At 37.7% G+C, this 14,776-nt stretch overlaps 1 long non-coding RNA gene across 1 annotated transcript; it reads left to right on the top strand.

The window, feature by feature from the left end:
• Nucleotides 1-811: 811 nt before the first annotated feature.
• LOC135781728 (uncharacterized) lies at nucleotides 812-3,791 on the top strand. The gene is made up of 5 exons (XR_010545213.2): nucleotides 812-1,281; nucleotides 1,869-1,928; nucleotides 2,036-2,126; nucleotides 2,226-2,306; nucleotides 2,691-3,791. It is a non-coding gene; the product is annotated as an uncharacterized lncRNA (long non-coding RNA).
• Nucleotides 3,792-14,776: the final 10,985 nt, after the last annotated feature.

The raw sequence follows: 14,776 nt of genomic DNA, 5'->3' as shown, positions 1-14,776 counted from the left end.
AAACATATCTGCAGATACCTGTCAGCTACTGTACTTCTAGTCCAGAGGTGCCCAAAGTTGGCCCACAAAAGACCTTTAATTTTTTTATGTTTCATGCATACTTGAAGGTGTATAAAATGCATCACGAAACCTAATGAACTCGGGTACTATAGGCTAAAAATGAAGAGGTTGCGGCAGTGGCACACAGAGAAAAGGATATTTAAAATTGATTGGCAAAACGATTTCTTTTTTCTACAAAAAGCCTTGGAAAATAAAACTGCATTAGTTATGCATAAGAGTAATGTTTGCTTATTTATTTTTAAAATATTAGAAAATTATAAATTAAGGGTTATCAGGGCAACTTTAATTTTAATATAACACAACAACATTTACTTTTGGCCCACAGCCCTCAGTCAGGTTTGGCCCTTGTAAGGAAAATGTTCGGGCACCAATGAATGTTCTAGTCTATCTGAGGAGGTAACTTTTAGCATTTGATAATGCATGCTTGCACAAAGTCAGACCACATATTATAATGTTTGTCTTCAATCAATCAATTTAAACAAAAGAGATGGGGACTTTATAATATAATAAGGGTCCATATATCACAGTGAAAAAAGACATACATGTATTTTTACTTTAACATGAACTAATGCTAAGTTACAGCATATCATATATTGAAGAGTCATCATTAACTACAACATGACATGTTTTTCATTGTTAGTTAATGCAGTCATTTACAATAAATTAATTTGAGTTCATGTTGTAGTTAAGTAAGTTCAGTTAGTTACATGTCTTAACTCAGCATTAGTTTATATTTACTTATATTTAAGTAAGAATTCATTTAGGTATACGTTCAATGTTTCCAATGATGAGCAGTTAATCCACTAAACCCAGAGATAATTCCTGAGGCATGTTTAAAGAGTTTTGTATTTCATCAAGAAGGTGCTGATTCACAAAGATTTTAAATTTAAGAAAATCTGAGCATCATTCCAAATAACTGTTAACATGTTTGTCAACTAAACATGTTTTGTAAACGTAATAAACTTTATAAAAATATTTTTTATTTTGTATTAATAATCAAGTATAAAGAACAATGCATAGTGTGAAAATGCGGATTATAAAAAAGTATATTAAAGAAAAGGACTACATTTCCCAGAATGCACCTGCACCCACTCATCTGACTGCCCCCACCCTTCAGGTGCGACTGCTCAACCTATGGGCTTGACGGAAAATTCAAATCGCGAACCGTTACTGCCTGGACTACTCCGTCTCTTGTTTGTTTGTTTGCTCATTAACAGTAAGGTAAGTTTGATTTAATTCATTTGTCTGCATCGCGCTGATCGGGTGCCTATTTGTTCATATTATGTTATTTACTATGATTCGTTTTTGTCTTTATACTAGAACTGTTTGAATTTAAAGCACAAACAGTAAAACATTAAGGTTATACGTGGTACACAGCGGTAAACATGAGGTTAAAAATACGCGAAGTTACATTCAAACCGGGCTGTTAAAAGAATCAATTCGATGTTTAAATTTTTTAAAACAAAACTTTAAAGAAGCCAAGATGAGACGTTATTTGCTTAAAACAAACAAAACAACAGTAACTCGTTTGTTTGAAATGTTAGCAGCTAGCAAGTGTCTCTCTGCTATTTTAAATGGTACAGACGATCTTTTGTTGTTTTAAAAGCTCATTCAGTTCTGGTAGATGCTGCTTATTTTTCAAGACTGTTTTAATAGCTTTATATTGATTTGTAACAAAGCCAGCTTCACTTTAAGAGAACCTAGATGCTAATTGTAAAGAAGCTTGGAGTCATAATATATTTAAACGTTATATGTTTGCTGTTCTTCATCTTTTTAAATATGAAGTCTATTCATGTTTGTGTTTACAGAGGTCATGTACACTGTGGTCAACTTTGTGGACGATGAAGAGGTTTCTGGGTAAAGATGATGTATGTTTAATCATTCAATGATTACATTAAATTAAAATCAAACATGTTAAATAGTAAACGGATGTATTGTGATATGTGATTTTAATTTTTAATTCTGTGTTTGCCAGAGAAATATAATGAAGTAACAGTGAAAGCTAAAACATCAGACTGATCCAGACACTGAAGAAATTGATGTCACTGCAATCTGGCCAAAATGATGTAAGTTTAATAATTAAGTTATTAAATTAAAGAGGTTAAATCGTAAATAGATGTGTTGTAATGTATGTGATTCTATTTTTTTTATTCTGTGTTTGATAGACAACTATATTGAAGTAGCCTACTGTAATGAAGCTGCAGAACAACACAGAGACTCTTGAGGACATCAACACAGAAAATGAAGTAAGAAGATGTATATTAAGAAGTTCTTTGATCATATATTGTTGTATCTTTGTACAGTTTAATGCAGTGGTTCTTAACGTTATTCCTGGAGACCCACTGCTCTGCACATTTTGTATGTCTCCCTTATTTAACACACCTGATTCAAATCATCAGCTCATTAGAAGGGATCTCCATGAACTGAACTACGTCTGTCAGATAAAAGAGATATACAAAACATGCAGGGCAGTGGGCCTCCAGGAATAACGTTAAGAACCACTGGATTAATGTAAACTTTCTAAAATGTACAACTTTAATTCTATGTCATTTGATTTGTCGTGTATGTGTATACGTATATGTGTATTAGTATTATGCCAAATACTTATATGTACTTTTATATTTCCAAAGGGCTCCAAAGAGATGTCTGTCCAGATGAGGGTGCATCAATGTTACCTTTGCTGACAAGTATATGCTTTACAATGTAAAACCTAACAGTTAACTTAACTCAAACCATTTAAGGAAATCGGTTGCCTTAACCCATTAAGTTTTAAAAAACATACATTTGAGTACTGTGAACTTAAGTCTTGTGCAATTATGCACTTATATTTAGTTAGTGTGAACTTAAATATAAGTGCATAACTGCATGTGACTCAATTTGTTTAAGTTCACAGTACTCAAATCCATGTGTTTTAAAACTTAAATGGTTTAATGCAACCGGTTTTCTTAAATGGTTTGAGTTTAGTTAACTTTTAGGTTTTACAGTGAGAAATTCTTGAATAATTCCAAGACAGAGCTCTGCAATTGAATCAACACTGCAAAAAATCAGTTTCTAACTTAGGATTTTTATCTTGTTTTTAGTAGAAAAACTAAAAATTCTTAAATCAAGATGTATTTTCTTGATGAGCAAAATTACCTAAGAAAATGTCTAGTTTTTAGACAAAAATATACAATTTAAGTAAATTTGTGCCTGAACAAGCAAAAATATATAACAATGGGGTGAGAAAATTGTGCTTGAATTAAGTTTTTAAGAAAAAAGAAAACTTAAGATTTTTTTCTCACACCATTGGCAGATATTTTTGCTTGTTTTAAGCACAAATTCACTTAAATTGTGTGCATTTATTTATTTTGTCTAAAACTAGACTTATTTTCTTAGGTCATTTTGTTAATCAAGAAAAAGCATTTTATTTAAATAATATTTCTACTGAAAACGAGACAAAAATACTATGTAAGAAAGTCATTTTTTTGCAGTGTAGGACTGATTTCTTAAAGCAAGATCAATATAGTTGTTGTTCGTTTTATTTAGATATTTACTACATTACAGTGGCAGCTGGTGACTTCTTTTTTTGTGAGCACTCGATGCAAAGTCTGTCACAACATGTATATAGCCAGTCATTTGTGTGGTTCCCAATTTCAAAATATGTGTTCTGCGTGTATGTGCATCACGTGTTTTGACTAAACACGTGATGCACATGGTTTACATGAAGCAACAAACACATTTTAAAAACACAAGCAACACAGATGACACTCCGAACACTTATTTTGAATTTGCACCCCTCGGATGAGCAGTCACGAGCCGCCACTGCTACTTTACATTGTACTGCTTTGAATGTAGTTTTCATTGTCACTTTTATTTTGTTTTATTTAACTCTAATATTGCTTTCTCTGTCTGTATATTTATGAGTTTAAATAGTATTGTTTATGTATGCAACTTTTAATATTTGTGTATAATATTATTTTGTGATTGTGACAATTGTGAATTGTTCAGTTTTTTATTAAATAAACATTTCAAACTCAATTCAAGTTTTTTATTATTTTTTAAGGGTTTTGGGATGAATATGAATATATATATATATATAGTGGTGGGGATTGTAGTCTATCTGCATAGCAGGCAAATAACCAATCAAGTCACTAAACTATGAGGGCTTGGGTTGGGCTTAATAGAAAGTGTAACCAATCAAATAATCTCAACTGGAAAGTTTCAAAGTTGTGTCCCAAAAGTTGTCAGAGTTTTGGGAGGGGGTTTTAAAAGCAACCAATCAGTGTTGAGATTAAACACCAATGGGGACACTAGAATTGTGCAAAGGTGTGAAATCCCAGTACCTCTGCAGGTGTGAAAATGTCCCCTGACAAAATCTTCAATGGGATTATTTGCCATGGCAACAAATGGCTGCATATACCACAGGAATATCCCATCAGCAAGATACATCCGAATTGGTATCATTACGGGAGTTTCCTAACTTGGTGGAATTAGAAGTTTACCCTCAGTGGAACTAGTAGATACCTCCGAAAATCAGTGGTGTTTACAGGAGTTTCCTAGTACGGATACACCTCTTTTCATGCAGTGAAAGGGGATACAGTTTTAAAGTATGTGAATATGAGTAAGAATAGGAGTATGAATATGAATACCATATGAATAAGTATGAAGTACACAGCTACTTCTAGAAAATTAATAATTCATTTAAATGATTGATTAAAATAGAAATCATCTTCATCTGATGTTAGAGCTCTGGGACCGTATTCACAAAGAATTTTATCTTACCACTAAGAGTACTCCTAAATCGCACTAAAAGATTTTAGCTAGGAGTTTTCTCTTAAAAGTTATTCACAACGCCTTTCAGACCTACTTTTAGTAAGGAAAAATGACAACTCCTAAAGTGAGTGAGTCTTTGTTGCTACGGATGACGTCAATTCTCATGCACGAGCTGCCTCGCAATGACCACGGTGATTGGTTGTTAGATGACAGGGCTGTCATGCGGAGCATAACACAGACGCACCAAATCATGGAATTACAAAATATGTCGAAATATGTCTGTGTCCTAAACAAAATAATAATAGTAATGCCATCGAAATGCATATATAATGTCATGTTTGTGCAGGCCCCAGTGAAATGTAATTCTAAAAAGGCAGAGATAGAGAGAAAAGTCGTGAATGAAATTAAATTAAATCAAGGTAGCCTAATACCCAAATGAAAACCGCCAAATGCCTAATAATAAAAAATGACATTGCATTAACACTTGCTTGGTTAATTTATATCCTATTAGCCTAAATTTATTTTTTTATTTAACCTTTATTTTACCAGGTAGGCACGTTGAGAACAAATTCTCATTTAAAACGGCGACCTGGATAGACTATGTAAAGCAAGGAATGTTGCTCATATTGAAGAAGCCTAATGTAATAGTTAAATGACGGTGGATTATGAACTCGCGAAAACGAAAAAGAAAGCCCAACTGGATGCAGAATCAGTTACTGCTGCTGGCCCAGTTGGTGCTGGAAAAAAGAAACATAATAAAAGGGAAATTCGGCACTGAGATATCGAGCAAAACTAAGCGTGAGACATGGGAGACAGTGATGATCATGCGCGGGTCAATGTATAAACAACCAGCACCCAACCGATGTTTTAAACTAACCCGCCCGCAACTCGGACTGCAAAAAAATAAAAATAAATAGTGTACACGACACGGTCCCTGGGCCGTAATTGTTTAAAATAGTTAACTGCCATCTTTATTTCAAAAGACCCGACCGACCGCGACCCGAAAATCATAAAAAATATTTTTGGATGACTCGTAACCGCGGGTTACCGCAGGCATCTGCTCATTTTGGATCAACCCGTGCATCAAACCGGGAGAGGTTTGTTAGCAGATGAATGCAGCATTCCCGGTTGTGTTGTGGACCCCGGACGACTGCGAGAGGCGGTGGTATGCATTACAATTGCAGTAGAGGGTTGAGATTGCAGCCTTTAAACAGACTAGCATGGCAACAGGTATGCCTATAATATTAAATATTTAATTTCATTATTGTTTCATGTAATTCTAAAAACTTCCTGCTTGTCATGAATGTAATGAATTATTAAACAAATGTCATAAACAATATGCTTACATTAAAGTGTGCTTTTAAGTGTTATGTGCAATGCTTTTGAGGCATTTTAAGATCCTTTGTGAATAGGTCTTAGTGAGTTAGGAGTCCTCTCGACTTCTTTTAAGCTGTCCCAGACTTAGGTGCTACTTTTAGGGCTAAAATGCTTTGTGAATAACTCTTAGTGAAAAAAATTAGGAGTCCTAAAGTTAGGAGTGACACGCCCATTATTTTTATGAGTTGCTCCTAAATTCGCCAGTTAAGAGCTACTTTTAGCCTTAAAATTATTTGTGAATACGGCCCCTGATCAAAACAAGCTTAAATGCTAATTATAACAACTTACATAATGTCCTGTGTGTTCCTTGGTCAAAATTATGTAGAAATATATGCAAATAAAAAGTAAAGAACGAAAATGTTTAGCTCACGCTAAGCTTTTTCTGCAAAAGCATGTGGTGACATCTGATGAAAGGGCTAGAATGGATGTGCTACATAAACAACTTGCAGAATCAGCAAAGGGCCTAAATGATGCAAATAGTGACAAGAAGACAAGAATCTGTGTACTGCTTACAGAGTTCAATAGGCTCACAGCCATGATCTACTTGTACAGAGATATGGTTATATATATATATATATATATATATATATATATATATATATATATATATATATATATATATATATATATATATATATATATATATATATATATATATATATATATATATATATTATTTATATTTAATTAAGGAACTTGAGGAACAATAACAGTTAATTATCACAGGAATCACATTCTTTCTGAATTGAAATGTTTGAAATATTTTCAGTGGTAATTTGGTAAGTTAATTACATTTTCAGAGGTAAGTTGCAATGTATGTGCATTGAAGATTCTAGAATTCTAAAAAATTCTAAAAAATTTTTTTAACCGTCTGGGGCCGTATTCACAAAGCATTTTATCTTATCACTAAGAGTACTCCTAAATCGCAGTAAAAGATTTTAGCTAGGAGTTTTCTCTTAAAAGTTATTCACAACGCCTTTCAGACCTACTTTTAGTAAGGAAAAATGATAACTCCTAAACTAAGAGTGAGTCTTCGTTGCTACGGAAGACGTCAATTCTCATGCACGAGCTGCCTCGCAATGACCACGGTGATTGGTTGTTAGATGACAGGGCTGTCATGCGGAACATAACACAGACGCACCAAATCATGGAATTACAACATCGAAATGTGTCTGTGTCCTATACAAAATAATAATAATAGTAATGCCATCGAAATGCATATATTAAAGAAAAGTCGTGAATTAAATTAAATTAAATCAAGCCTAATACAAATGAAAACCGCCAATTGCCTAATAATAAAACGACATTGCATTAACACTTGCTTGATTAATGTACATCCTATTAGCCTAAATAGACTACTTAAAGCAAGGAAATGTTGCCCGTATTAAAGAAGCCTGCCTAATGTAATAAATAAATGATGGTGGAACTCGCCAAAACGAAAAAGAAAGCCCAAATGTATGCAGGATCAGTTTTGCTGCTGCTGGCCCAGTTGGTGCTGGAAAAAAAGAAACGTAATAAAAGGGAAATTCGGCACTGAGATATCAAGCAAAACTAAGCGTGAGACATGCGGTGATGCGCGGGTCAATGTACAAAACAACTGGCACCCGACCAACGTTTTCAACTAACCCGCACGCAAGTCGGACCGCAAAAAATAAAAAATAAATACCCGACCCGCTCCCTGGCCAGCATTTTTTTTTAAGTAGTAATTGTTTAATAGTTAATTGCCATCTTTATTTTAAACGACCCGACCGAACGCGACCCGAATATCATAAAAAATATTTTTGGATGACTCGTGACCGCGGGTGACCTCAGGTATCCGCTCATTTCGGATCAACCCGCGCATCACTGGGGAGAGGATTTGTTGCAAATAAATGCAACATTCCCGCTTATGTCGCGGACCCGGGACGAATGCGAGAGGCGGTGGTATGCATTACAATCGCAGTAGAGGGTTGAGATTGCAGCCTTTAAACAGACTAGCATGGCAACAGGTATGCCTATAATATTAAATATTTAATATCATTATTGTTTCATGTAATTCTAAAAAACTTCCTGCTTGTCATGAATGTTAATGAATTATGAAACAAATGTCATAAACAATATGCTTACATTAAAGTGTGCTTTTAAGTATGTGCAATGCTTTTGAGTTGGTGAAACTGTCCATGTTAAGGAGGATCAGCACCTAAGGCATTTTAAGATCTTTTGTGAATAGGTCTTAGTGAGTTAGGAGTCCTCTCGACTTCTTTTAAGCTGTCCCAGACTTAGGTGCTACTTTTAGGGCTAAAATGCTTTGTGAATTACTCTTAGTGAAAAAAATTAGGAGTCCTAAATTTAGGAGTGACACGCCCATTATTTTTAGGAGTTGCTCCTAAATTCGCCAGTTAGGAGCTACTTTTAGCCTTAAAATTCTTTGTGAATACGGCCCCTGGGGTCTAAGGGGTTTTTAGGGCCCTGGGGAAGTTTTGACATGCACTGACATTTGTGCTTTTTTCAGTTGCTTAAAAACATATTAATGGCAAAAGTCTCATAACACTGTGTTCAGCACAAACTGGGCTACAATATCATATAATCAACATGTATGTACATGTTTGTATTTTTGAGAGAAAAATGTTTATGGGTGGTTTTTGAAAAAGCAAAGTTTTAAGTCACTGATATAACTCCACAAAACTCATTCTAAACATGTTTTCCCAAGACTTTCCAAACAGGATCTAGTAGTCTAGAGTTTTTTCTTCAAAATGATGTGAAAATCATATGGCCTGCTCATTCACATAAAGCAAGATATTTATTTACAATTTCTAAGACACTTTTGCTTGGGAAAGGCTGTATGCGTGGATGCGGGAAAGCTCCTGAATAATCAGTGATTGACAGCTGAGAGACAAAAGAGTTGAATAATGAGCCACATAATGAGCCTTGTGGGGATGTTCAACAGGAATGTAACTTTCTCTGTAGTATAACCATGATAAGGTTTACTTTTCAATATAATGTAAATACACACACAAACTATATATATATATATATATATATATATATATATATATATATATATATATTGTTACATTCTAGCTCCCAAAGGGAGAGGAGCCTGGCAACCCACTACTCGGGACCACCGATGCAAGCAATGAGGCATGGAATTGCGGCACAAGAAAAGGACACAAAAACCAAATACCATATAAAAAGGATTTTATTTTTGTACAATACTAATATGAATAATAAACAATAATAACTTTCTGGGAGAAGGGGAGGGCTGGACAGACCAAAACAAAAAAATAAAAAGTCCCCACCCCTAACCTGTACTATTCCCCAAAAGATCCCTGCCTGGCACACGGTCAAGGCGCCCTAACCAAACTTACAGTTGGTGGTCCACCCAGATCTAGCTAGTGTTTCTAGACAGAGAAGTATACCTACAGATGATATGTATACCCCAGGGTAGCTCTAAATCTACTCCCCAACTCCCTGTGAAAAGAAGAGAAAGATAATTAACACAAATTTTATAAAGATACACAAACAAATGCTCCCTCCTGCTGCTACAAATTCCAAAAAATATGGAACACAAGCTAGTTTAATGAACACACAATAGTTTGAAAACTATTGTAAAAATGTTAAATATTGATATCAAAATGTCAGAAAAATTGTCTAAATGTCATAAATATCTCCAAAAGGGTACAACCAAAAACAGCAGCAGCAGCAGAGAGAGTGAACTGGTCCAAAACTGAGCTTTTTAAAGAGCCCAGCCAGCTGCAGCCACTGATGAGCAGGTGGAGCTCCAGTTCCCAATCAGGTGTAGAATCACCAATCATCTGCCAGAACTAACAGAAACAATCTTGCCTGGTAAATAAAACACAAACACAAACCACAAGCAATACCAAAAACAAAAAATAACTACAAAATGAACCCATACACTGGGAACGTAACACGCCCCCCCAAAAAGGTGTGCAAACCATCTTGCACACAACTAGTCCTGGAAAGCACGGGACAACGTGTCTGCAACTACGTTGGATGTTCCTTTGACATGAATAATACAGACGTTATATCCCTGTAGAATTAAAGCCCACCGCATAAGGCGGCGGTTGTGATTATACATTCTTTTGAGGAATGTAAGAGGATTGTGGTCTGTGAATACTTTTACAGGAACAACACTAGAACCGACATATACCTCAAAGAACTGTAAGGCCAACAATAAAGCAAGGGTTTCTTGTTCAATAGTAGAATACCGTGCCTGGCACGGATTGAACTTCCTGGAAAAAAAACTAATTGGCCGATCAACTCCTTCCTCATCTTCCTGTAAAAGGACCGCTCCAGCCCCCACTATACTGGCATCTACCTCCAGCTTGAAAGGTTTATCAAAATTAGGAGCTGTTAGCACAGGAGCGTTACAAAGCAGTGCTTTTGCGGACTCGAAAGCAGTGCTGCACTCTGCAGACCATTTAAAGGGTACTTTAGGACTGCTCAAGGTGGTTAAGGGTGCGACTACCGTTGAAAAGTTTTTACAAAAAGTCCGGTAGTAACCCACCATTCCGAGAAATCTACGTAACTGACGGCGTGTTTTAGGAGCAGGATAGCTAACAATAGCCTCTACCTTGCTAGCAATAGGACGCACTTGCCCACGACCCACCTGTTTCCCCAGATATGTCACAGTAGCTTTGCTGAATTCGCATTTAGCCAAATTGAGGGTTAACGAAGCATTTTCCAGACGATGGAACACCAACCTCAACGTGGAAAGGTGTTCATCCCACGTGGGTGAGTGTATTACCACGTCATCAAGGTAAGCTGTGCAGTTGGGAATGTCTTCAAACACAATGTTAACCAAACGTTGAAATGTAGCTGGTGCATTACACATTTCGAAGGGCATAACCGTATACTGTACAAAATTATCGGGGGTCACAAAAGCAGAAATGTCGGAAGCCCGTGGGGTTAGAGGCACTTGCCAATAACCCTTAAGCAAATCAAGTTTGCTTACAAAAACAGCTGAACCAATTTGATCAATACAGTCTTCTATCCTGGGTAGCGGGTAGGAATCGGGTACAGTTACTGCATTTACTCGACGGTAATCCGTGCATAAACGAGACGTGCCATCTGGTTTTGGAACCAAAATACAAGGGGAGCTCCAAGCACTATGACTACGTTTTGCCATGTCATGTTTTAACAAGTAGTCAACCTCACCTTTCATTACCTCACGTTTTTTTTTGTTTACCCGATAGGGATGTTGACGAATAGGAGATGTACTGCCAACATCCACATCGTGTGCCAGAACAGACGTGCTCTTGGGTACATCTTGGAACACAGTAAGAAAAGACTGTATTAGAGACACAAGATCATCTTTTTGACTGTCATCCAAATGTTCCATTAATGAAGGTAAGTTTTGTAACATCTCTGAATTACAGAGACGTTTACACTGTTGTAATGAGTGACGTAACTCCAACTCGTCATTGTTCTCTTCCAGGTCCACAACAGGCACCACCAAAGCCATGCTGGAGCACGTAGACTGAACGGGAACACTAGAGGGATTATCAGAAGAATTACGCACATGATAGGCTTTAAGCATATTCACATGACACAAACGAGAAGAGTGCTGCGATCTGGTGTTTTGATAATATAATTAGTATCACTGACTTTACGCTCCACAACATATGGTCCAGAAAAACTAGCAGACAATGATGAACCTGCAATTGGTAACAAAACCAGTACTTGATCCCCTGGCAAAAATGTGCGGTCTTTTACATGTTTATCATACTGTTTTTTTTATGCGTGACTGGGAGGAAGAGAGAGACTCCTGAGCTAGCATGCAGGCAGCGTGCAGCCTCTCCCGCATCTGACTTACAAAGTGTAACACATTCTTAGGGGTGCTACTAGGCGCATCAGATAGAACATGCTCTTTTAACACTTTTAACGGACCCCTAGGTGTGCGTCCAAACACGAGGTCAGCAGGGCTAAACCCCAAAGATTCCTGCACTGTTTCCCTAACAGCAAACAAAACAAAGGGCACCCCCTCATCCCATTCAGCACCTGTTTCCATACAATACTTCTTCAACATGATTTTTAGTGTCTGGTGCCAGCGTTCAAGAGCCCCCTGACTCTCTGGATGGTACGCGCTGGAAACCTGGTGTGATATGGACAGTGTTTTTAATGCAGAAGAAAACAGTTTAGACATAAAATTAGTCCCTTGATCCGTCTGGATCACTCTGGGGAGCCCAAAGGTAGAAAAGAACTTGATCAGACTCTTAATAATAGTCTTAGCTGTAATTGTCCTGAGAGGGATAGCCTCCGGATACAGAGTGGCGCTGCACAAAATAGTAAGCAAAAACTGGTTACCTGTCCGAGTTTTTGGTAACGGACCCACACAGTCAATAATCACACATTCAAATGGTTCTCCAATCACAGGAATCGGGTGAAGTGGCACACGAGGAACAGGTTGGTTCACTTTTCCTATAACTTGGCATACATGACAGGTTTTACAGTATTGTACAATGTCTGATTTTAAGCCTGGCCAGAAGAAATGTCGGAGGACTCTGTTGTATGTTTTAGTTATACCTAAATGTCCAGACCATGCAGGATTATGAGCCAGTGACAATACTTGTTGTCGTAGTGGAGATGGAACAACTACCTGCCAAACTGTATCCCAGTCCTAACCTGTTTTATGCGGAGTCCATTTTCTCATTAAAACCCCAGCGTCCACAAAGTAAGCAGTCTCCTGTTCTTTTGCCTTTTCAAGAGGGACCACAGAATCAAAGCATTTATTAAGGCTAACATCCTCCTTTTGCCACTCAATTAGCTTCTCTGGTGTGATAGATGACAACACATCACTTAACTGGGCAGCGACTCCACATCCCCCTTTCTCAGCCTGTACGGAAGGTAACCCCTCTGGTTTAGGCTCTACATCTACAGTTTCAAAACGTTCAAAAATAGTATCAGACAAATTTACGGTATCCCCTTGCATTCGAGCCTGTGCCCTTGTTATAACACATGCAGGGAACACTTGAGGGTACTTCTGAACCAAGACAATGTCAGAGACATTAGTATGTGGTCTATCTGTTACTTCAGGTACAGGAGACACCTTCCCCCCAGCAATATCATTTCCTAATAATAGTGATACTCCTTCTACTGCTAGAGTAGGCACCACCCCAACACGAAACAGACCTGAAACTAAATCAGAATGCAAATAAACCCAATGTAATGGTACTGAAATTGGATTGTCTTCGATACCACACAAAAGTACATGTGAACCACAGTATGTCTGATCAGACCAGGGCAACACATCTGTAAGGATAACTGACTGAGCTGCACCAGTGTCACGTAGGATTTTAATTACTCTTTGATCTTCAGTTCTCCCTGTGCATGAAACACTCCCTACAGACACAAACGGAGCATACACCAGGTCTGGTTTTTCTACAAGTGCCTCACCAGCACCTGCAGCTTCCCGGTAAGAGACAGATTGAGTTAAACCAACACCCTTACGGGGAGGCGAGGGTAACTTCTTGTTCTTAAGTAAGAGACAATCTGAGATTAAATGGCCTTGTCGGTGGCAATAAAAACATTCCCTCTCCTCTTTCCTAGGAACAGTAGGAGAGTCCGAAGAGCGTGATGCACCTGCCACTGATGGAGTGGATGTCCTGCTCTGACTGGACGCTGTAAACACAGTTTTATGCGTTAATGCATATTCATCGGCCAGGACCGCGGCCTGACTTAACGTCACCACCTTGTTTTCACTAAGATACATCACGATTCTTTCAGGTAAGTGGTTCTTAAAGTCCTCTAACAATATCTGATTTCTCAAAGCCTCATAAGTAGATGTTTTATTTGCTGCACACCATCGATCAAACAAGGACTCTTTGTACCTAGCAAACTCAACAAATGTTTTACTACCGCTTCTCTTATAATTTCTAAATCGTTGTCTATAAGCTTCTGGCACTAGCTCATAGGCACGCAGCACAGTGGCTTTAACCACATCATACTGTAAACTGTCCTCTATAGATAGAGAGGCCACAACCTCCTGGGCCTTCCCAGTTAACTTACATTGGAGGAGTAGAGGCCAAACATCTTTTGGCCACTGCAGGGCAGCAGGTACCCGCTCAAAGGCAGAGAAGTACGAGTCTACTTCAGACTCACGGAATGGGGGAACCACCGCAATGTTTCTCCCTACATCAAAATGGCCTGTCTTGCCAACTGGTTGGGGAGACCCGCCAGCCTCAAGCTCCATTCGCCGAATGTGAATTCGAGCTTCCTTATCTGCCTCTATTTTTTAAATTTCTCTCTCATACAGATGTGGCCTTTAAAAATGCGCGTTTTCTCCCGCGGCATTCGCCAATTCGTCTCGCAGCATTCTGCAAGTGCTTTCGGGGGGGCTACTTTCCATTTTCCCTTAATGTGTTTCGCTTCACAGAATATCCACCAGGTGGCGCATAAAAACATTGCATTGCGTTGTTTCCAGAAGTTAATAAGGGCATTGCTGAATATTTTACATTGCTACTGTATTAAAACAGCAAAGTGATATGTCAACCCATTCTTGCCAGCATAACAGCGCATACAACTATTAAGATACGTGCAATGCGAACTTATAGGAAGTGCAACAGAGAATTTAGTGTGAGCCTAATAA

The sequence above is a fragment of the Paramisgurnus dabryanus genome, chromosome 23 (assembly GCF_030506205.2).
Source record: "Paramisgurnus dabryanus chromosome 23, PD_genome_1.1, whole genome shotgun sequence".
NCBI lineage: Eukaryota > Metazoa > Chordata > Actinopteri > Cypriniformes > Cobitidae > Paramisgurnus > Paramisgurnus dabryanus.
Note: the sequence above shows the minus strand (reverse complement) of the source record. Positions and strands in the feature narration are given on the sequence as shown.